Raw genomic sequence first — 22,848 nt, forward strand, 5'->3', positions numbered from 1 at the left:
ATAGCTGACTCTGCTGTAGTTTATGTATGGAGGGTCCTTCTTCTTCCTGAGGGGTCATCATTTCTGGGTGCGACTCCTGTATTCAAGGGAATTACATCACTCAAGTTTTGTGACTTTTTGAAACATAGAAAATGTTGCAAAAATGCTAGATATCTAATAGTAACAAGAACACCAATGGCAAGAAAATAAAAAATAATAACGCTATCATTTAGAGAGTATTTGGTTTCCTTCCCAGCTGGACACAGTACATTAGTATCATGCTAATAGTACCTCCTGAGATGAGCGTGATGTGTCCCATGGATGACTGTGGATACTGGAGCTGGGAGAAGCAAAACCATCACTTGTAAACAATTGGCAAGTTCAAGACCAAGTCATCTGGATTCCAAGAACATGATATGTGATTTTATTTTTATATCTTGGCTTTTTCAAGTCAGGGTATCACTAAGTAGCACAAGCTGGACTCAGATTTGATCTTCTTGCCTCGGCCTCTCAAGTGCTGATCATAGGTGTATGCCACCACATCTGGCACATTGGATAGTCTCAGTGATGAAATCAGCATCTAGTGGTTTCATCATGCTTTACAAGGTAACATGTGTCTGCCCTTTGAAGGAGGTCTTAAAGCTTGACTGCTCTTTGCTCTTGAATCAGAACCAACGATGCCACCTGAGGACATAAGAGTGACTGTGACTTCTCTCATAGAAGGAAACTGAGGCACTGATGGGTTGGGGACTTCTGCAGTATGGGTAATTTAGAGGGATTTGTGGAACAAGTGTGAAAGTAAAACCAGTAGCAAAACAAACCTTGTAAGTTTGTAAGACATTGATGTTTATTACATGCATGAAAAGAAACATGTGCTTGGCTGTGTCCCCCTCCCCTCTCTCCTTCCCCCTCTCCAGGGCCTGCTGCTATGTAGTCCTTAGATTGATGAATGGAGTGAACACATGCAACATACCTGAGATCTCATGACTCCTTCTCTCTGGAGGCCTGGGATGCTGAGAGTGACAAGATCACAGATCTGTCACCTTAGAAAACTTAATGCCTGCAATTCCAACCCTGGCCAAAGGAAGGCAATAAGAAGCTTGGAGAACATCTGCTATAGTATAGCCTCCCACTCACAATAGCTCAAATGTCTTTCTCAATCCCTAAAAGGCTGTCAGTAGGATGATGTTTCATTTGTTGAGATAGAGTTTGCTACATAGCATAGGCTGGCCTCCAACTCAGAATTCTCTTGCCTTGGCTTCCCAACTTCTGGGATTTTAAGCACATGTCAGCCTCCCTGATTTAGGATACATTTTTCTTTATATAGAAATAGCTTATTCAGTATATTTATTTATTCTTCTTTGTAACAAGAAGTCAGGAACCGTGGAGGTTCCAGAATGTTCCTCTCATGTTTTAGGTCTTTTTCACATTGGTGTGATTTTGATTCACCATGTTCAGTTGCAATATGGTGAATGCATACATCCCAGCATTACAGATACCCAAGTCAACATCCACCCAAAGAAAGATGCTTCTTTCCACAAACAGATCTCATAACCAAGTCAAGGAAGCCTGCGACATAACACACCACTGCTTCCGGGATCTGTGCTGGGATCTATTTTCTAGGAATAGACCCTTCAGCTTTCAAGTGAGTGGTTGTTGGATGTTGGAAACCATCTCTCCAATGGGCAAAGAGCCAATTGCCTACTCCTGTTGAGCAGTACTGAGATTGTTTGTGCCATGGGACCTGGGATAATCTAGCCAAGGCAAGCTCCTACTGGGGCTCAGATTTCTGCTTCTCCAAGACTGTTCATTTATCAGTGTCATTGCATGACATGAGGATGACAAGGCAAGCAGACAGACCTCTTACTATAAAATCAGGTTGCCTGACCCTCACAGCATTGACAGGGCTTGACCCCCACAACATTGACAGGGCCTGACCCTCACCATAGCATTGCAAGGTCCTGACCCTCACAGCATTGACAAGGCCTGACCCTCACCATAGCATTGCAAGGTCCTGACCCTCACAGCATTCCCAGGTCCTGACCCTCACAGCGTTCCCAGGTCCTGACCCTCACAGCATTCCCAGGTCCTGACCCTCACAGTATTCCCATGTCCTGACCCTCAAGGCATTACCAGCCCCTCATCTGTTGTCTTCATTTATCCTCCCAGTATTCCCCACGTTGCAGATTAGGATGATTCAGAGAGGTGAAGGGACTTGCCCAGGGCCACTCAGACAAAAAGTGAAGAGAGTGGACTCAGAACTCAGTTCTCCAGGACGCTAACTAACATTGGCATTCTTAGAGGCTATATCATTAGATTATCCTGATTTGCAAGTTCTGGGCTCCAGCCCTACAGCCTGAGCTAGAGCCTCATTTTTCCTTCTGCCAGCACCTCCCTGAATCAAGACCAAGCAGACATTCCCTCTTCTCCACCGGGTCTTGCCTCAGCTGACCCCTAATGTAGACTCTGCTCCTGGCTGACTCTTTCTATCAGCTACTTTCCTGGCAGGTGTATGGAGGTGGGACACAAGCTGAGAGAAGTCATGTCTGCCTGCCCCCTTCTAGAATACCTTTTTCTTCCATTGACTCAGACACAAAGTTACTCTGAGCTCCCACCCTGCCCCTGGCAAGCCTCCGAGGGTGCATGGGCAATCAGACCCGATCTCAGAATCAATGATGTGGAAAATCCAGGGGAACAAATCCTGCCGGCTCTGGGCAGGTGCAGCTGTCATTGTCCACAGCCCCAAGTTCTGGCTGGCTGGCCCCATCCTGGGGTTCAGATCCAGGCCGGGAGGGGGAGGGCGGTGCAGGTGAACAAGAGACTGAGTGCTGTGTGTGCTTCAGCTGGCCATGGCCACACCGGTCCCAGCAGCCTCTTGGCTAGAACAAACCTGTTCCTCATCCTGGAAAGAAAACCATTTGGACAAAGTGATATTGCACCTGCCAAATAAACACGTTATGATTGTTGTACGTTTTCCCCAAAATAAATGCCATCCAACAACTTCATCTCCAGGGCAAGGCCCTTGGAGAAGTGACCACTCTTGAGACTCAGCCACACAAAAAAACTATGGCTCAGAAGTGCATTTTCAACCATGGATCCAAGTGACCTATTTCTATCTTGTGTTTCCTCTGTATCCAAAATGCCCATACAGGAAGATCTACAAAAAATGGAGAACCACATTAAGGAAGGAGTCTAGTTCCTCACAAATGTTACTGGAACCCCTGGAGTGGTCTTGGGCTGTCCTCTCTAGCTTAGAGTACTGCATACCCATCTATCTGTTCATCTTTCCATTTATTTATCCACCTGTTCAAATAGCATGTCCCGTGTACATGCCCAGTACTGGATACTGTCAGATTCTGGAGACTGTTGTCCAGTGCCAGACCATGTGTTTCTGCAGACTGGGCACTAATGCTTTAGCAGAACTTTATGGTGGGCATATGCAGACAGGTCACCCTGTGGTCACAGTGAAGGGAGCTTGGGCTTAGACAGAGTGAACATTCATGCCTCTGAGCTTTGCATTGTGGTTCCCTTCACTCTTGGAGCAGGTGATTTCTCTCAGGAAATAGTCAAACTGGGAGTGACCAGATTCACACGTAGAGAAATCCCCTTGAGCTTGATGGGATAGGACTAGACTGAGAGGCTGCTCCAGAGGTGAGGCATGATGATCCGAGCTGCAGAGAACGGTAAGAACGGAGAGGAAAAGAGAAAGATCCAGAAGCTAGTGTTGATAGGACTAGGTGAGAGGTGAGGCGGGGTGGGAGGAAGAGAAGGAGCCTGTGTGACACCCACATTTCTGAGTTTCATAACTTGGAGGACATTACCCCCATCACCTCCCATAGAAGAGGGATTAGAAGAGGGATTCTGGAGAGTAAATTGGCTTACCGAGCAGTATAGAAATTAAAGATGCTGTCTGGTAAAGGGATTAGGCATTCCGGTTTCAAGGGATGAAAGTAGTCTTGAGGCCCCTGATGAACAGAGGGCTGCAGTGGGCTTTGAGGAAGAAAAGATGTCCCCATAGAACTGTGGTCTTTTGTCAGAGTCTGAAGACACCGTTTTATTATCATAAGTTGGCTAAAGATAAATACTACATTAAATATCTCATGGTGCACAGGGAAGTCCCTCTAGCCAGCTATGTCAATACAGCTGAGGCTGCAGAAGCTCACCACAGGGAAGCTGAAGAATGACATGTGATCATGGCAGCTGTAGAGCTGGATGCTTGGTTATGCCCTCACCTCGCCACTTAGGATCTGTGTGGTTATGAACAAGTTACTTAGAAAACTCTAGGCCTCCTGTTAAAGCAGCCATTTCACATCTCATGTAAAAGATATTAGCAATTAATAAAAGATACACACTCTCTAAGACCGGCCATCAATTGACGTGGGTACCCATGTCCTGTGAGGGCAACAATGATGATGACCCTTGTCATCATCCAGCTTCTACAGGATGAAGGCACCATGAAATGTGTTTTACATGTCTTAGCACATGACTATGTCTCAGAGACATTGGTGGCAGCACACAAAGCACAGAGAAAGTATAGAATAGGTTCATCAAGGTTCTCTCAGGCCTCAGTTAAATACGCTATTGGTAAACAAACCAGCACTACAGAATAGAAACAGACTCACGCATTCAATAGGACACGGATAAACTTGTACTACGACCTACGGTGTGAACCTGTCTTAGTCAGCAAGGTTCTGTACTTTATGTAGCTCATTATCCACAGGATGAGACAGATTACAAGAGAATGCAGACAAGGGAGGTACACATTTCCATTAGCATGTCAATTGCTTGACATTTCTAATGGCCAGAAACTTGTGGGCTTTGGTTGGTTCAGCTTCAGCTTCATCATGAAGAGGTATTGTTATCCTCATTCTACAGTTTAGAGACTAGGGTTGTGAAAGAGTCAGTAGCTTGCCCAAAGTCTTATGTGGTTTGTGGTAGAACTAAGTTTTGAACTTGGTCTTTTAAGTTCTAAAATTCAAAGTGTTAAAACTACCCAGAAGACCCTTGTATTAGGTACTTTTCTGTTGCTGTGATAAAACACTATAGCCAAGGTAACTTATAGAAGGAAGAGTTTACTTGGACTTACCCTTCCAGTGTGATAAGTGTTTATTACAGTAGAGCAGCAGCAGGCATAGTGGCTGGAGCCACATCTTGAGCCACAGGCAGGAAGCAGAAAGAGCAAACTGAGCGTACCATGAAACCTTAAAGGCTGACCCTAGTGGTATGCTTCTCCCTGAAAGGTCACACTTCTCAAACCTACCCAGACAGTGTTGCTAACTGGGAACCAGTTATTCAAACATCTGAGCCTATGAGGGACATTCTCATTCACACCACTACACTTCATTTGCTGTATCAGCTGCTTGTACCTGGCACCCAGCAACCTTCCTACTGCCTCATTTGTTTACCTCAGACATATTTTGAGATTCTGTTCTCTTGAAATGATCGGAAGTAGGTCCTGAGTTTGCTCAACATCAGGGAGAGAAGCCTGGTGGGATACTGAGAGATGACAGCCAAATGCTTGTCCCCATGGAATCTGAAGATGCAACAGGCAAGGCGAAGCAGCTCTAGGCCTCAGTGAGGTACCTCCTACCCACATAGAAAGGATCTCTTGCAGCAATGTGATCTCTGGTTAGAAAAATATAGATTCAATCTTTTCTCTGAGAGAGGTTGAGGGCTAGCATGTATTAAAACACCAGGAAGAGGGACTGGGAAACAGTAGTTTCATTAAATGATGTTCTCTGCAAATGTCTAGCAAGTTTGATTGCTCTCCCTGGTTCCCTTTTCAAGTATTTTAAATAGAAGCCAGTTGAAAACTTTAAGGAACTTGCATTTGAACAAACACCAGCAAGGAGACCACAGGATTGGATACAGATGCTAGGGGGGCCTAGGGTTTCACTGGGTACCAATGGAAACACCACCAAACGGCTAGCAAGTCTTGTTCATTTATAGCCAACAGATTTTTTGGCCTCATTTACTCCCCTTGCACTCTCTGAACATCTCTCTAATGCCAGTCATTGCAAGAACAAACTGGAGACAGCAGAGATGCCTCCCATTTAAAAGGGATACACTGATGGGAAATCGTTTTACAGACTGTACAGCAAGGGCGTGGCACCTTCCCTCCAGCCACGGTCTCCACAGGCACTGGGAAATGGGCACATGTGATCTTTGACACAGGCAGAGTGTTATGAGATGAGAGGGTTAAGTAGGCCCTCAGAGTCAGCGGGAGGGAATTCAAGAGGTTTCTTAAGTGTGTTGTTCATTGAGCAGAGAATATTTCCATTAGCACAGTCAGAGAGTCTTTAGGTGGAGAAAACCAGATGCCATGATTTGAGAAACCTGCATGTTCTGATTTCAGTGTGAGCATTAGAATTCACAGAGAAACATCAGAGCTTTTAGCAGGGATGGAGCCGCGTCACCTCCCAACCACTAATTTCTCCATTCATTCTGATTGATATGTATGACATGCCACGGATATCATACTTAGGCTTCTTAGCATCACCATGATGTAGGTACCAAGAGCATCCACAGGGTACAGAGAGAGAAACTGAAGCCCAGAGAAGGAAAGATGGAGTCCATTGGGTCACAACCAGTGATCCTGAACTGACTGAGTGACTTTGCTTCTGCCACCTTCAACAGCATGACTGAGAGAAAGCCAACAAGGCAAGTTTACATGTGCAGTGTGTGAAGCAGCTATAATATAAAGCTTAAGAGAAGTCAAGTTCTCAACTGACATAGTTCATAGACACCCTCAGCAAGCTATAATTCTCTCCCCTCTTCTCAGCTCTGGCTGTCAGGGGTATGCATACCTCCCTCTAGAACCAGCCAGTGCTTGATATGACTCTGTTGAGTATGTGCACTGAGGCCATCCATTACCAACCTTCTAGGGCCCCCAAGCCTGTTGGGTAGAGAACTTGCTGGCAGGCCCAGTTCCTTGGAGGAGTGTTGGGGAAGGGCAGAAGCTTCCACCAGCCAAGAATCTGAGGACTCTGAGGCTCTAGTTCTCATCTCTTCATGCCTGGACCCAATTGCCAGAAGTTAGAAAGACAATAAATGTTTTACGTGGAAGGTAATGAAAATTTTTTGTAGAAAAAATTGAAATGTTACCTGATCACTAGCTCCGGCAAGGGACTGCTCATCTTACTTGGGGTTTCATCTGAAACACCTACAGCAGTCAAAGATCTGGCCTTGGTAGAGAGAGATCCCTACTGGCCCCTAACTACTGGAGGCCACTAATGTAGAAGTCTAGCAGTGAGCAAAGACTGCTTGCAAAACCTGCTGGGCCCTTCTGAGCTGGAAGGCTCAAACATAGTAGTGAACCTGTCTCCTACCAAGTGAGGTGCTAGCTGCTTCATACTCATTCTCCTGAGTTCTTACAGCATCCCTGTGAGGGAAAGCAAGGGGTGGGATGAGACATATATCTGGCTCTGTGCTGGGGCCATAGGAGAACGTTGCAAGGTATGGAAGACCAAAGGTGTACAGGGCCCCACGCTCAGGATGAAAATGAGATCACCATTGGAGAGTGGGGCCTCAGGGGCTTTCTCCCAACCTTTGTCTTATCCTGTGCACAGCACTGTTGGGCTTACAGCCTCAGTGGCCAACCTGTGGGTTGGGAGACCTTTGGGGATTTGCATATCAGATATCCTACATATCAGATATTTCCATCGTGATGTATAACAGGAGAGAAATTACAGTTATGAAGTAGTGACAAAATAATGTTATGGTTTCGGGTCACCACAACATGAGGAACTGTATTAAAGGATGGCAGTGTTAGGAAGGTTGAGACTCACTGGTCTGACTGAAGCCAACTCTCAGACTCACATGAAGGTATTTAGGTTACTGTGTGCATTTCCTTAATGTGAACTGAAGCCATTGCCAGGCCATTTTACACAGAGGAAATAGGCTTTGTGAGATCACTCGAGTCACAGAAAGACTCAGATTTGAAGCCAGACTGGGTTGAGAGGCTTAGAGTTAGGAGATGTCTGAGATGTCTGTGAGTTGAGGCTGAAGACAAATGGAAGATAAGCTTGATACCATGGGAGGTGGCTTGAGCTGGCGTGGTGACGGCATCAGGGTATTGCGTTCAGATTTTGGATATTTCCTGCAAGGCTAGCAAACTTTGTCAAGGATCTGGTGGAAGTTTGAGACAGTCTCCAAATGATGATACTATTCCTCCCTTATGGAGTGCTGTGTACAGTCTAAGGGGGCTTGTGGCCTTCTCTGAAATCAGCCTTGGTCCGCATACGAAAGAAGCTCTTGGGGCCAAGCAGATGGTTTAGCAGTTACAAGCATTTGCTGATCTTGCAGAGGACTGGTAAAAATATAAATGCGTATTTTTTAAACTATTCCCGGTCTTAGGAATATTGTATTGCACAGGTGCAGTATGAAGTGAGTTCTGGGAACTGTTTTTATGTTTGCTTTATTTTTATTTATGTGTTTCTGTCTGCTGTAGCAATCTGGAGGAGGGAGTAAGAACATAAGGTGGATGAAGAAAGCAAGCCTTGGCCACTTGAATCCTTGAACCTGAATCTGAACCCGAACCTTAACCTGAACCCTAACCCGAACCTGAACTGAACCTCCTCGACCTGCACACCTTTCCTGGTTTTATAAGCCAAGTAACTTTGTTTGATTATGTATGTATGTATGTATGTATGTATGTATGTATGTATGTATGTTTGTATGTATGTATATACGTACATATGTATGTATGCATGTACATACATATTATGCATCGCTCTCTTTATTTCTATCTCTATAATGCTAGTTTCATGAGGGTTTCTCTCCCCTGTAACTAAGAGTCCTAACTAATGCAGAAGGCTGAAATATAAGGAAGAAGAATGGGAAGAAGATGGAGCTCGGGCCAGTTCAGACCCACGGACCTCTGAGTATCTATAGCGCTCTTGCTACAGCATAGGTGTGGAGGCCTCCTCTAGGGCCAGAGAATAGAGCTTAGGAAGCCAGGGAGTGAAGGTTCCGAGAGGAGGGAGGTGGAGGAGAAGGCTCCTTTACTCTGCTCCTCTGGGCCATCACAAGGATGAGGAAGTGGATTCACATAGACAGAGTGTCAGGATTTATATGCTCAGGACCGTGGTGGTGATCCCTCTGCACACCAGGCCGAATGCTGAGGAGGAATGGGTATCCCACGAGTATTTGCATTGACAAGTGGGATATTATATGCATTTGGTTAGCTGTGAAATATTTGGTGTCAGATACATTTTTGCAAATCAGTCTTCATTGGAAATCCACCAAAGGGATTAGCTAGGGAAAACAACCTTAACAGCAGCAGCAATGACAAAAAGCAAGGACACCTTGCTTTATATTGTGAAGTGTGACAACATCACTCGGGCACTTTATATTTTGATTAAGCTTACTTCGATGGAACCATGACCACACATCTGATTTCCATGTCGCTTCTGGAGTTTTGTGTGTTGATCTATTGGTATGATCACGGGAGCTATGCTGGGCATTTTACACTCTTTACAATATGGAATCCCCACTCCCCCTTAGGAAGTAGATACTATCGTTAGCAAATGAACCAATTAAGGAACATTCAGGTGACATCGCTTGGTTTTGAGCTTTCTATGTTGACTTTATTTTCATTTTGAGACAATTTGCACACAACCTTATCCCTAAGCCTCACCTTCATCACCACCAGGTTCTCATAGTCAAGATGTTGAGCCACCAACATGGATGACTTTTGGTGGTACTGTACTTGTTGGTTTTTTATTTGTTTGTTTTTTGACAAATTGACACAAACCTAGACATATTTTTGGAAGAGTACATTTCAATTGAAGAATTGCCTCTATCAGGTTTGTCTGTTTTCTAATGATAGATAAGGGAAGGCCCAGTCCACTCTCAGTGGTACCACCCCTGGGCAGGTGGTCCTAGGTTATATAGGAAAGTCCCTACGTAGCTTCTGCTTTAGTTTCTGCCTTCAGGTTCCCCCTTGACTTTCCATAATGAAGTACTATAAGCTCTAAGGTGAAATAAACCCTCTCCTCCCCTAAACTGCTTTTCGTCATGGTGTTTTAGTACAGCAATAGAAATCAAACTAAGACAGGTACCAGAGGCAGACTGCACTGTGCCTATCAAGTGCTGTGTCATCTGGAATAGGGGGTCTACATTCTCCCTTCTCTAAGGTATTTCCAAGTTCAGGTTGCCTTGGGCCTTGAACAGCTGCAGAGCCCATTAGGAGCTTGAATAAGTCTGTACATTTTGCAGGCTGGTTGCCTGAATTCCGGGCTACCTCTTTGAGGATGTTTATCTAGAGGCCTGCTGTGGAGGATATGGCATCCTCCTCTAGCACGCCCAGCAAGTATTTGCTGCACATAATAACAAAGATTATGTCTCCTCAGGAAGAGGTCAGGTGGACCTGCTGTCCTTCAATGATGTGTTTGTGTTCTCTAAGCCTGGAGTTCCTTCTATAACTCTGGTGTACTTTTCACACATACAAGTACATCCTCTTCACTTCATCCTGACAGAATGAACGAGAGAGAGAGAGTGTGACTCAAATATGGAGGTTGTCTTGCTTGTGGTTCTGTGAATAGGTTGTGCCTGCCTCTGGGGTCTTGTATTGTTTCTCAGAACTGATGATACCACAGCAGATAAATTGATCAGCTTGGAATTGTAGACCCAGCATAATAGTTGGCTCTGGAGTTTTTCTGGTTCATAGAAATAAATACATAGGACTTACTTGCTTCACAAGGTTGGAACTGGCCCTGTCCTTAGGAAAATCTTATCCTTGGTCTCTATCCTAAAGAATGGGTCAAGTTTTATAGGGAATAAAGCAATAAGTCTGAATGATCTTGGTTTGAAACCTATGTACTGGTAGAGGGTGGGCTTGTAATCTTATGGGGTCCTCCATATTCTCATCAGTAAAATGGGTCTAATGTTTGCTCTTAGGATTAACATGGAGATTAAAGAAGACACATAATCTACAAGTGTTTGCATTAGGATTTCCATTATTGCTGTTATATTATGCTGCTCCCCCATTTAAAAGTGCTTGTGTATGAGATGCCAATAAGTAATTGTTGACAAAGAACAAAATAGATTCAAATCCAATATAATACCCTCCAAATGATGTTGGTGCTTTTGAATTTTTTAAAAGAGTGTCAATCAAATGGATATAATATCGCAGTAAGATATATTGGCTGTGCCTCTGAGCCTTAATATTTGCATCTACAGAAAGTGTGACCTTATCCACTGCTAAACAAAGTTTTTTATCTCAGGATGGTAGAAATCAAAGGAAGTGGATGGGTGTCTCTGGAAAAGTCAGAAATAATCTCATTTGAAGGTCTCCCTGTCCCTGCACCCCTCATCTGCCTTTTATCTTCTAGAATCTTGAGAATGCTGTTATTCCAGTGTATAAAATACCAGTATTTATTTTAACAGAAAGTAGTGTTTTGAATTACTTACTAATAGCATATTTAAAAAGATGGCTGCTCTAATGCAGTATAGAGCCTCAAAATTAACAATGATAGATTAGTGTAAAAGTTTCATGTCTCAGTGTCATTTCTCCCTTTTCTGTTTGTATGACTTTGGTTGAGTCTCAGTCTTTTAAATTTTGTGGTCTTATTTTAAAAATATTCAGAATAGGGTCTGGCCGGGGATGCCATTCATTTGATAGAATTCTTGGCTAGCATGAAGCCCTGGGGTCAATCTCCAGCTTGTGATGATCAGGCATGGTCAATAAGGCTTGGTATTGATACACAGCTGTAATACTAGCATATGAAAGGTGAAGGCAGGTGGATCAGAAGTTCAAGGTTATCTTAGCAGTAAGTTTCAGGACAGTTGAGCTACATGAGACCCTGTCTACACACACACACACACACACACACACACACACGTGCACGAATGCACACTTACTTTAGGATGACATTGATTACAATTACAATTACAATTAACAGCAGTAAGCTACAATCACCACTGACTCCCTGGGGAGAATGTATAAGAGAAGAAGACAGCAACATGCCTCTGGATGAAGAAGAAATTCTAAGCAGTATAGAGTCACTCTAATCTTCTAACATAGTCTTTGGACTGTCAGAGCTTAAATGTTGTCCTCTACCTCCCACCTAGGGACTCCTACACAGTGTTTCTATTTCCCTATTTCTCAGAGGTGTTTAAATGCCATGTAATCTATGGAAAGCATTGTTCTCATCTATCTGGAGATTTATAGTAAAGAATGCCTGTTCTCAATGGTTGGCAAATTACTGAGAAGGCACCTAGATAAAGGGATTCTTGCTAAACCAATTGTGCTTGTCTACTTATGTTCTGTGACTATAACAACATACCTGAAGCTGAGTCCTTACACATAAGAAAAAGAGTTTTATTAAGTGCATAATTTCAGAGTACAAAGTCCAAAACCAGTAGCCAAATCAGTCCAGCCTTTGTTAGGAGCTCTCTTGGTTGTTGTCACAGCAGAAACACATGCCAAGGGAGTGATCATATGGTGACCCAAGAAGCCAAGAGCATTCTGGGGTCAGGAAAATTACACTGGTGTCTTACCATAGGAAATCTACACTGCCAGCCCCAAGAGCTTTCTTTTCTTCACAAAGACAGCCTGAAGACTCAGATATTAAAGTTGGGGGTGGAGAATTTGATCTGGTACTGAAGAAGATCAAAATGCAAATGTGTAGAAGAACTCCACACCCCGAAATAATTTAGCAGGCCCTTTCTACAACTGGGCCAGGCCTAGTCAAAAAAGGACCCAGAAGAACTTGTGAAAAGTTTGATTAAGGAAAGGTTCATTATCAGTTAGGGTTGGGGCCTCCTTTTCCTGTACCCAACCCACCTGCACTAGACTGGCTCTGTTTGTGACTGTTTTCATTTGAATCTTGGGTTCTTACAATTCTCCTCTCTGCCTCTCCATGTCTCCCTCTCCCTCTCTATTTTTCTTGAAAAGTTCATGCTTATAGGTGGGAGAACTCCATATTGTTAAGACATGCCTGTTTGTCTTGTTTTCAAACTTAATCTGCATATTTAAGGAAATCTGTATCAAAATCTCAGCAAGTTCTCTTGTATCCACAAGTGGATTCTCCCTACAGACTCTAGGGAGAAGTAAAACTCTAGCACAATATTATAAAACAAAGTCAGAAGAAAGACATTTATTCAACTTCAACTCCTCCCATAAAACTATCATGATCTGTGGTACTGGTGAAAGGTAGGAAACACGAGCAAACAGAAAGTCCGGGAATAAACCCACTCAGATAGTCAGCTCTAGTGTTTGTGCACACGTGCATGTGTGTGTGTGTGTGCATGGTAGAAGCCAGGGCTTCGGGCATGTTAGACACTTTTAACACTGAGCTATATCTGAAGCCTTGGATTTGTCGAGAGAGGGTTTCACCGTGTAGCTCAAGCTGGTCTGGAATTCCTCTTGCTTATGTGTCCCTGTACTGAGATTGTAGGTGTTCTCCCACTGTAAGGCATTATCAGGGGGTCTTTGGTAAGAAACTATGAACCTCACAACAGAGGAAAGAAATGGTGCTGGAAAAATCAAATATCACGTGGTGACAAAAACTAGATAAACAAGTTACATTTTTTCATTAAAAAGAAAATTAACTCAAAGTTGATCATAGATAGAAAACACTGAAATGTAAGAACTCCTGTAAGATAATAGGGAAAAAATCAATTTGAGTTTGGGCACAGCAAATGACATCTTAGATACACCAGCAAAGCCACAATTTGTTGCGCAGCTTTGCAGCAGAAGTTGGCTGTTTTTAGGGTAACGTTATTATGTACATGTGGGCAAAGATTAAAGAACCTCATTTGCTGTCAAATGGAATGTAGATAGGCTTTCTTACAGGCATTATTAAGATTTAAATTATGTTACTGTTGCAAAAACTGTAATTATAATCAAAAAGCCCTTCCTCAATGTTTCCTGTTTTCCCTCCCTCTTCTTCCCTTCTTCTTCCTTCATTAAAAATGAAAAATAGGAGAAAAGCCAAATGACTGCTCTAGGAAGTGTTGATTGATGGCCTTCTTGGAACCAGGTGATTTGTCTGCTGAGTGGCCTTAAGAGCTTAGATCACCTGTAGAAGAGGCAACCCGGCAGCCTTTCACCTGAGCTCATGCCCAGGAGAACAAGAGACACACACCCACTGAGTTACACCCCACGCCTTCAGTCTATGCAGCCTAGAATCAAGACGTGAAGCTCAACCTCCACTCCATACACACATCTCAGTATCATAGGGAGCTGTCCTGGATCCCTGGGCTGCTTCTGACCTTGGGACCCTCCATTCTGGCCAATGGGAAGTGGGATGAATTCTGTAATACAGACTTTCCATGTGTGTTGGGGAACTCACTAGAGACGTCTAGAGCTGTGAGGCGTAGCATGACTCAGGCACCCTAAAACCTTGCAAAAGGCCAATTTAGAAGAGTTGATCCCAAGTCAAATGGGAGTTTGGTAACAGAACTTTCTGGCAACTATGGGGGTTGGGAGTTTGGTGACTCTCTTGTGTCTATAGGAAACAGCCACTAAAAATGGCTGACACATAGACCAAATGTTTCCGGATCTTTCCAGATTTTTTCCATGTGAAAGCAAGCAGTCTGCAGAGCTGTATAAAATCCATGGATTTATGAGTAATAATGGTTTGTTTAATATTCTTAAAGGACCACACAGGTAAGATGCAGCCTAGGGAAACATCCTTCCTTGGTATGCCTTCTGAACAGTAGGAACAAATTTTTAATTCTTCTGGGGTGAAGGAGAAAGAGAGAGACAGAGACAGAGAAAGACTGAGAGAGAAAGAGACAGAGAAACTGAGAGAGAGAGAGAGAGGGGGAGAGAGAGAGAGAAGGAGAAAGGGAGAGAGAGAGAAAGGAAAGGGAGAGAGAGAGAAAGGGAAAAGGAGAGAGAGAGAGAGAAAGGGAGAGAGGGAGAGAGAGGGAAAGGGAGAGAGAGAGGGAAAAGGAGAGAGAGAGAGAGAGAGGGAAAAGGAGAGAGAGAGAAAGGGAAAGGGAGAGAGAGAGAGAGAGAGAGAGAGAGAGAGAGAGAGAGAGAGAGAGAAACTGATTCCAAAATGTGAAGAAACTTCACTTCTGATCCATGTAGCTTTTCCTTCTCTCAAAAATATACCTCAAAGACTTTGGTTAAAACAAATGGAAGTGAAGTGATTTACTTTAACATTTAGGTAACAAATGGGACTTGGGTCTAGGCCAGTGTGTTTCATCCTTCTCAATGCTGCAATCCTTTAATGAGTTCCTCATGTTGTGGTGACCCCAACCATAAAAATTATTTTCATTGCTACTTTACAACTGTAATTTTGCAACTGTTGTGAACCATAATGTAAATATCTGTGTTTTCTGATGGTCTTAGATGACTCCTGTGAACCGGTCATTTGACCTCTAAAGAGAAGAACCTACAGGTTAATCCCTAAAGATTGAGAACCGCTGGTCTAGGCCATCTCACTGAGAATGTGGGAAAGGTGAAAGCAAAAGCATATTGATGGCTTCACTCTGTTGAAGGCAGAACCACAGCTGGACAGCGCATGGGAGAACCCGCTCCTCTAGCCACACTTGGAGGACGAAAGTGTCCATGGAAACAAAACTATCAAGAAATGTGGCCATTATGAAGAAAATCTGGGGCCTAGAGAGCTGGCTCAGTGGTTATGAGCCCTGGCTGCTCTTCCAGAGGAAGAGAACTCACCTGATGGCTCACAACCACCTGTAACTCCAGTTTCAGGGACTTGATGCTCTTCTGGCCTCTGTGGATACCAGGCATGTGTGTGGTGAACACATATACTTGCTGGAAAACATTCCTACACATAAAATGTATTTTAAAAATGGGAGCAAAACTAGCTTGCTATGCTCCTCAACTTAGTCAAGGATCCAGCAAAGGGCACGAACCATTTCCTATTGGCCTTCAGGGAGCAGAGTTCAAATTCTAGATACTACACCAGTTACTTGCTATGGCCTATGTAATATTGGATCTCACTGAGCCCCTCACAGGTCCTTCAGAGATGAAGTGCTTGGAGAAATAAAGCACCTACTGCTCCCATGTACAGTTACCAAAGGTGGACAATGATGTGGAAGTCAGGAAGTGCATGCTGACAGGAGCCTGATATAGCTGTGTCCTTAGAGGTCTGGCAGAGTTTGACATATTCAGAGGCAGATGCTCACAGCTAACGATTGAACTGATCAAGGGGTTCCCAATGGAGGAGTGAGAGAGAAGACTGAAGGAGCTGAAAGGGTTTGTGGCCCCATGAGGAGAGCAACAATACCAACCAATCAGAGCTCCCCAGGCTCTAAACCACCAGCCTGGGAGCACATAGGGAGGGACCCATGACTCCAGCTGTATATGTAAGGAAGGATGGCCTTGTCGGGCATAGGTGGGAGAGGAGATCCTTGGTCTCATGAAGGCTGGACGCCTAGTGTTGGGAATTCGAGGGTGGGGGAGTGGGAGGTTAGGTGGGGGCAAGTCCTCATAGAAGCAGGAGGAGGGGGAATAAAATAGGGGGTTCCTGGGCGGGGGGGAAATGGGGTAAGGGGATGACATCTGAAATGTAAATATAATATCTAATTTAAAAAAATAAAGCACCTACTGCAAGATGATTATGAAAAAGAAACGGGGCAAATAGAATAGCTCTCTGCTGCTAAATACTCCTTTTATCTCAGGAATATATCACCTCAGCTAACCTCATTGCTTCATAATTAGCATTCTTACTGCTGTCAGGATGTGCACAAGTCCTTGATATACAGGAGACGCTGAATTAATGGTTAGAACGATGATGTCATTGTTATCATCATTGTTGTGTTTATTCTAAGGACAAGCACATTCCGAAGTGCTGGGGACACTTCTCTGAATGAAGCTACCAGCTGCTTCAGGAAACCTGGCACAAGAGAGCCATTCTCTAAAACACATGCCCACTCTCTGGGCTTTTCTGTTTACCCTTAAATATATTAAGGATCTTTGTAAATAATTAGAAGCTTTTTCTTCTGTACGGATTACTTCACATGAAATGCTTGCCCAAGGACTGGCCATGCAAAAATCTACTAAAGAAATACCTTATTAAAATCATTACAAAGGGCCGGGCGGTGGTGGCTCACGCCTTTAATCCCAGCACTTGGGAGGCAGAGGCAGGTGGATTTCTGAGTTCGAGGCCAGCCTGGTCTACAGAGTGAGTTCCAGGATAGCCAGGGCTATACAGGGAAACCCTGTCTCGAAAAACCAAAAAAAAAAAAAAAAAAAAAAAATCATTACAAAGTGTCAGAGTCAGGGGAGCCTCTGATTGCAAGAACTGAGTGTGAAACAGTCAGTCCCAGGGGTAAGAGTGAAGTTGTTGAGAGACAGTCCTGCATACCCAAATGACAGGCACACTTCTGAGAAATCCCAGAAACATGGACGTGAGCGTGGAGGGGAGTATGGGAGGGCGGGGAAAGTTAACTGTGGTATCCTTTGGGTAGTGGAGTTGTGAGGGACATGCTCTTTGATTGTTTTTCTCTTTGTATATTTGCATGGTGATTGTTTTCCCTGCAAAGAACTTATATAACATTTATGATGTGATAAACAAACATGTTTGAGAACATGTAAAAAAAAAGTTCATATATAGAATCTCTCTCATGACAGATATTATTTGTAAGCACAGCTGAAGGAGAGGCATCGTATTTAGGACTCCCGATGTGCCTGTCGTGACTATTGGCGTACTTGAGCAGCCTCTGATAAAGGAGGGGCACCAGTCACCCTATCCCTTACAGGTGATCTCAAGCAGACCAGAGGGACATAAAGACTCCTTTATCTTTCTCCAGACCCCATGGAGTTTGCTGCAGGCGGTTTTTTTGAGTAGCTGAGGCTGTTGAAATCGAGAAGGCCCAGTTATTAGCCCTGGCTGCTGCAGACCCTATGGAAGCCCAGACCCACCTGGGGGCCTCAAGCCTTACCTGTTTCTATCTGGTCCTCTCCAAGATTCCCCACAGCCATCTGATAAGATGCATTTAGCTGTCTAGTTTGCATGTTCCTGACAATTTTTATTCAAAACATATGCAAATACTGAGGGCAGGTTGCTGGGCACAGAGGTTGCGGTGAAATGCTTCAAACCTTGTAACCAAATCACTCTATTAACCCAGGAAGAGGCCTTTTGATTTAGATTTCTATTTGCATCAAAAGTACTGTTAGGCCTGCTCCTCTGTACTCCCAGATGGCGGCTTATCTCACCTCTGGTAAAGGTGGAATTAAGCAATGTGACTGGGGACAGCAGTGATGCCTTGGCTTTATGCCAAGGGGGTCACTGAAACCCCTCTCAAAAAAGTATCAGTTGAATGTCAGGGAGAGGGTAGGGTTGGGGTCCACAGACTCAGACAGCCCCCAGTAAGTTCCTAAGCCACAGGACAGAAGTCAGGACCAGGGCTTGCCAGATGCAGAGTTCTGGGTCCTCTGGGGCACCTGCCTCGAGTGTTTATACAGTGGCCAGGTCATCGGGTTGAGGCTTTAGCACACAAAAAGAAAAGCTCTGCATAAGCCTGGTGTCGAGTGAAGTTCTGAAAGGAGTGGTAATTGGATATCTCACCGAGGCAAGGGACTAATCTGAGACAGGGAAGGGAGGTCTGGGGGGATGCTGGAGTGAAGGCAGGAATTTTTCATTTTTCAGAAGTATTTCCTGTTTCCTGGTCCTCGCCTTAGCTGATGCACCCTGACTATCAACTCAGAAATGTCAAAGAGGACATTTATGTGTTCAGAACAGTTGCCCTGGACAGTGTCTGCTTCAGACTGCCTGTGTTTAGGCCTAGGGAATCCTGTTCTCTATTTCGTGCTTTGCCTCGGCTGCTGTGAACATTTTCAGGAGTTTAGACTGTAGAAGCCACATTTTGAATTCTCACTGGGTCGGGCTGTCCTGGGTGACAGCAGGGCTAACAGGAACAAAGGCAAATTCAGGCTACATGCATGCCATGAAACACACAGGCAACCATGCTCAGGACTTACTTAAATCTATACATACACGCCTTCGAAAACATACTGCAGCCTTACACACACTGTAATATCCTCAGATGCCCTGCAGCCAGGAGCCACTATGTAAGCCAGAAGCGTGACCCAGGTTGGCATCTCTGGTGGATTAGGACTGCGATTGGAAGCTGGGATGGAACTGATGCCCTTGGAAGGACAGAAGTCCAGGGGTTAGGAGGCAGAGAAGGAGGCTCAGTATACACAGAGGAGCGTAGCTAAACAGGGTCAGAAAGGCCCTGCCTACCTGCCGTAGGAGGGCCAGCATCAGGCCAGGGGAAATGAGGGTGCTGAGGGGAGAGTGTGAGGTGGGTCCTGAGCACAGCCATCCACGGGCTAGGCTCACACAAACCACTTCCCAGATGTGGACATTTCCAGACGTCATACCTACACAGTCATGTAGACAGAATTCCATCTCAAGAATCAGACTCAAGACTAATGAAGTAACTTGCCCAGAGCCCCACAGCTAAAAATCTGAATGCATGTGTAGAGAGTGTCTCCTGGATTCCAATGCCTGAGCTGCCTCCAGTTGACATTTGTCAGAAAAGGTAGGAGCTGACCCATCCTCCCCCCATCCCTCAGGAATGGTTACATTTCTTTTCTTAAAGTACACACACCTGGGTGATTGCCTGCCTCTGTTCACCCCCAGTACTACAGCTGGAGGAAGAGACAACAGCTGCAGGGTATGAGATGGGACCAGAACTGGTTTCTTGGCCTTGCTATGGTAGACTTGACACTTGGGGCAGATGGTTCTTCATCTTGAGGGCTAGAAGTCTGGAAGGAACATGTCAGCAGACTGATGCCTTCTCACTGGATCCTCACAGGATAGAGAGGAAAAGCCTTCTATTGCCCTTTTTATATGATCCCTTCCTAGGGTCTCTACCTTTCAGTTCTACTTCCTAATACTACCACATTGGGGACCAGGATTTCAACCTGTGAAAGTGAGGAAAGCAAGTGTTCCACCTGGGGGAAGGCACAGTGCCTGCATTTTCATGCTTTCAGTTCCTGGTGTGACAAGGACAAATGTCTCCAGACATTACCAAATGTCCTTGGTAACATCACCCTCAGGTAAGATCTTCCAGCTAGCTGGGCAAGTAACTGGGACAGTCTGGAGGAGACGACAAGCCTTTGGCTCTGCCGACAATTTTCAATGCTTGGGACAGATTTTTCCTTTCGGCTTAGGCGCTGACCAGCTGCAGTGGATGGACAAATGGCCTTTAGAAGCCTTCTAGGTCTTGCAGGCACTGGCTGTGCCCTCCCGCATGGGCCACTGGGCTGCCATAGAGACACTTTGTCCAACAGCCACCTTCTATCTGTACCCCTGGAGCGTGCAAATTCCAGGGCCAATTATGAAAATGAAAAACCCAAGTTCTAGCCTCAAATGAGTAGCTTCCTTTGGCACTTTGATCCTTTGGTAATGAGTGCCTGGCTACCAAGAAATTCCAGGAATGCAGCCTTGATATTGAAAAGAAGTACCTGCCCCAGAGAGGGCCTCCTCACTGTCCTGGTAGACCTGCCTTAAGTGATGTCCTGTGCATCTCCAGCAGCCATTCCCCAGCTGGGCAGGAACCTTGCTGGGGTTGGCTGTCCTCTCTGGGCCCTGGGCTTGTTTCCATATCCCTATTGAAAGCTTCCAACTACAGTGCCTGCCTCCTGAAGAAAGCAGACATCTCTCTGACTATTTGTCTACAAATCAGGAAAAACAATCTCTAATCTAATGTTTTTAATTGTTTTACACTCCTTTTTAAAATTTGTGTTTTTATTTTATACATATGAGTATACAGATGTGCCATTTGCATGCCTAGTGTCTCCAGAGGTCAAAAGAAGGCGTCAGATCCCCTGGAACTCAAGTCAACAGATAATGAGCCACCATGTGGTTCCTTTGCAAGAGCAACAAGTATTCTTAACCACTGAGCCATCTCTCCAGCCTTTCTTGTTCTCTTTCTTATCAAGCATCAAGGAATACAGTGGTATTCTTATCAGGAATACAGTGGTATTCCTGTCTTAAAGATGAATAAGCTGAAGCCCAAAGAGATAAAGTCATTTTGTCAAGAGCTTGAAGCTTACAGTGAAGTTTGCTATGAGTGGAGCCAGACAGTGACCTCTGGAGCTTCTCAAAGTGGCTGAATGGGACCCAGGGTGCTATCTTACTCTATATTGAAGAAAGTAGGATTATAAGAGAACCCCAGAAATGTGTCTTAACTGGCCAGTGCATAGAAGTGGTGTCTTTTTATTTTGGGTAGTGTTTCACTACACAGCCCAGGTCAACCTAGACCTGTGTGGTCCTGTCTGTTTCTCAAGTTCTAGGATTACAGGCCTGCACCTTGCTGCCTGGCTTAATTCTTTTATCATTGCAAAAGAGTTTGCAGAACACTCAGAATATCAGTTAGTAATGACTCTCCAGGAATCAGTGCAACCAGGTGGTTTAGGGCTTAGGCTCAGATCCTGAGGGACCAAAGATGTGTCCTTGCCATCTGATGCTACATGTCCTCTAGCTTCTTCCTCTGCAAGCTGGAGATAAAATCCCATCTCACAGAATTCTCAGCTCTAAGGAGGTACAATGCAAGGGAGTCACTTAAGGCTTTTGGAGAAGAGGAGTCCCATGTAACCCAGGTTCAGGCCACCAAACCTTTCTGAGACTCATAGGGCTTACCAGCCAAGTAAGAGAAAACACAGTTCCATTCTGGGTCAAGAGATGTAGGTAAAGCTCGAAGGATGAGCTGGTGCCTGATTGCAGGTAGGGCTGGATGCTCATCTGGGTACCAGGAGCCACTCCTTAAAGTCAGAGTGTGTGATAGGAAGGCTCCAGGCCTGAGACTGAACTTTTCTCTGGAACCTTGGAGGAACAAAAGGTCTCAAGGAGAACTTGAAATGTTTGACGACTATGCCCTTTTGTTCCCAGTAGCCCTGTGGCCCAGGAGACTGGGTAAGAAGAAAACAGCTCAGCTCCTCAGGAAAGGAAGAAAATTGCAGTTGTAAGGCCCCAGGGGCAGATCCCTCCTCCTCCTTCCCTGTGCCTCGTGGTCCCTTTTAATACACAGTACCTTTATGTGGCACTCACAGAAGGCTGATTGTGAGTACCAGGGACTGGGGCAAGGAAGGACCAGAGGGAAACATGACTAATAATTGCCACTCTTTCTGAAGGGCTGATTGCATGCCCAGTGCCTGGCTGAGGCTTCCCAGGCATTATCTCATTTAAGGTCTGTGAAGATGTGGGGATTATGTTCTGTCTTTCATGAGGAAATGGAGTTTCAGACAGGTTAACTAGTAAACTCAAGGTCACAAAACTGTCAAAAAAAAAAATAGAGCTAAGACCTGGTTCCAGTGCCTCCACTGGTCTACCATCCACAATTATTCCTTCCTCTGTAGAGTTATGTTTTATAAATATTTGGTCAGAGCAATAAGAAAAGTAATGTACTAGCCGGGTGTGGTGGCACACACCTTTAATCCCAGCACTTTGGGAGGCAGAGGCAGGTGGATCTCTGTGAGTTCAAGGACAGCCTGATTAACACAGTGAGTTCTAGGTCAGCCTGGACTGCACAGAGAAGCCTTGTCTTGGAAAACAAACAAAACTAAATGAAGAGTTGGAGAAGGAGGAGAAGGGAGAAGAGGAGAAGGAGGAGGTAACTAATACAATCCTTGTGAGCATCCCAGTGCTGTGTCTACGCACAGAACAGCAACTTACATCTCTGCTCTATTCAAGGAACGGTGGCATGCTTTAGTTTTATGTATTGAAGAACAACAGATTAAGCGAATGCATTTCACTCTTACACCTCTCATCTCTCCATCTACCTTTGGCTGCAGCATCTCCACATGAGGACTGTCAGTATCTCAGATGCCACTCAGCTCACCCCGCTTGAGTAGCCAAACACTTAACGGTCAAGGGTTTAGGACTGGCTTTACTCAAATCCTGGCTTTGTTTAGTCACTCTGTGAGCCTGGGCC

Source organism: Grammomys surdaster, unplaced genomic scaffold (genome assembly GCF_004785775.1).
Source record: "Grammomys surdaster isolate TR1022 unplaced genomic scaffold, NIH_TR_1.0 126121, whole genome shotgun sequence".
Classification (NCBI taxonomy): Eukaryota; Metazoa; Chordata; class Mammalia; order Rodentia; family Muridae; genus Grammomys; species Grammomys surdaster.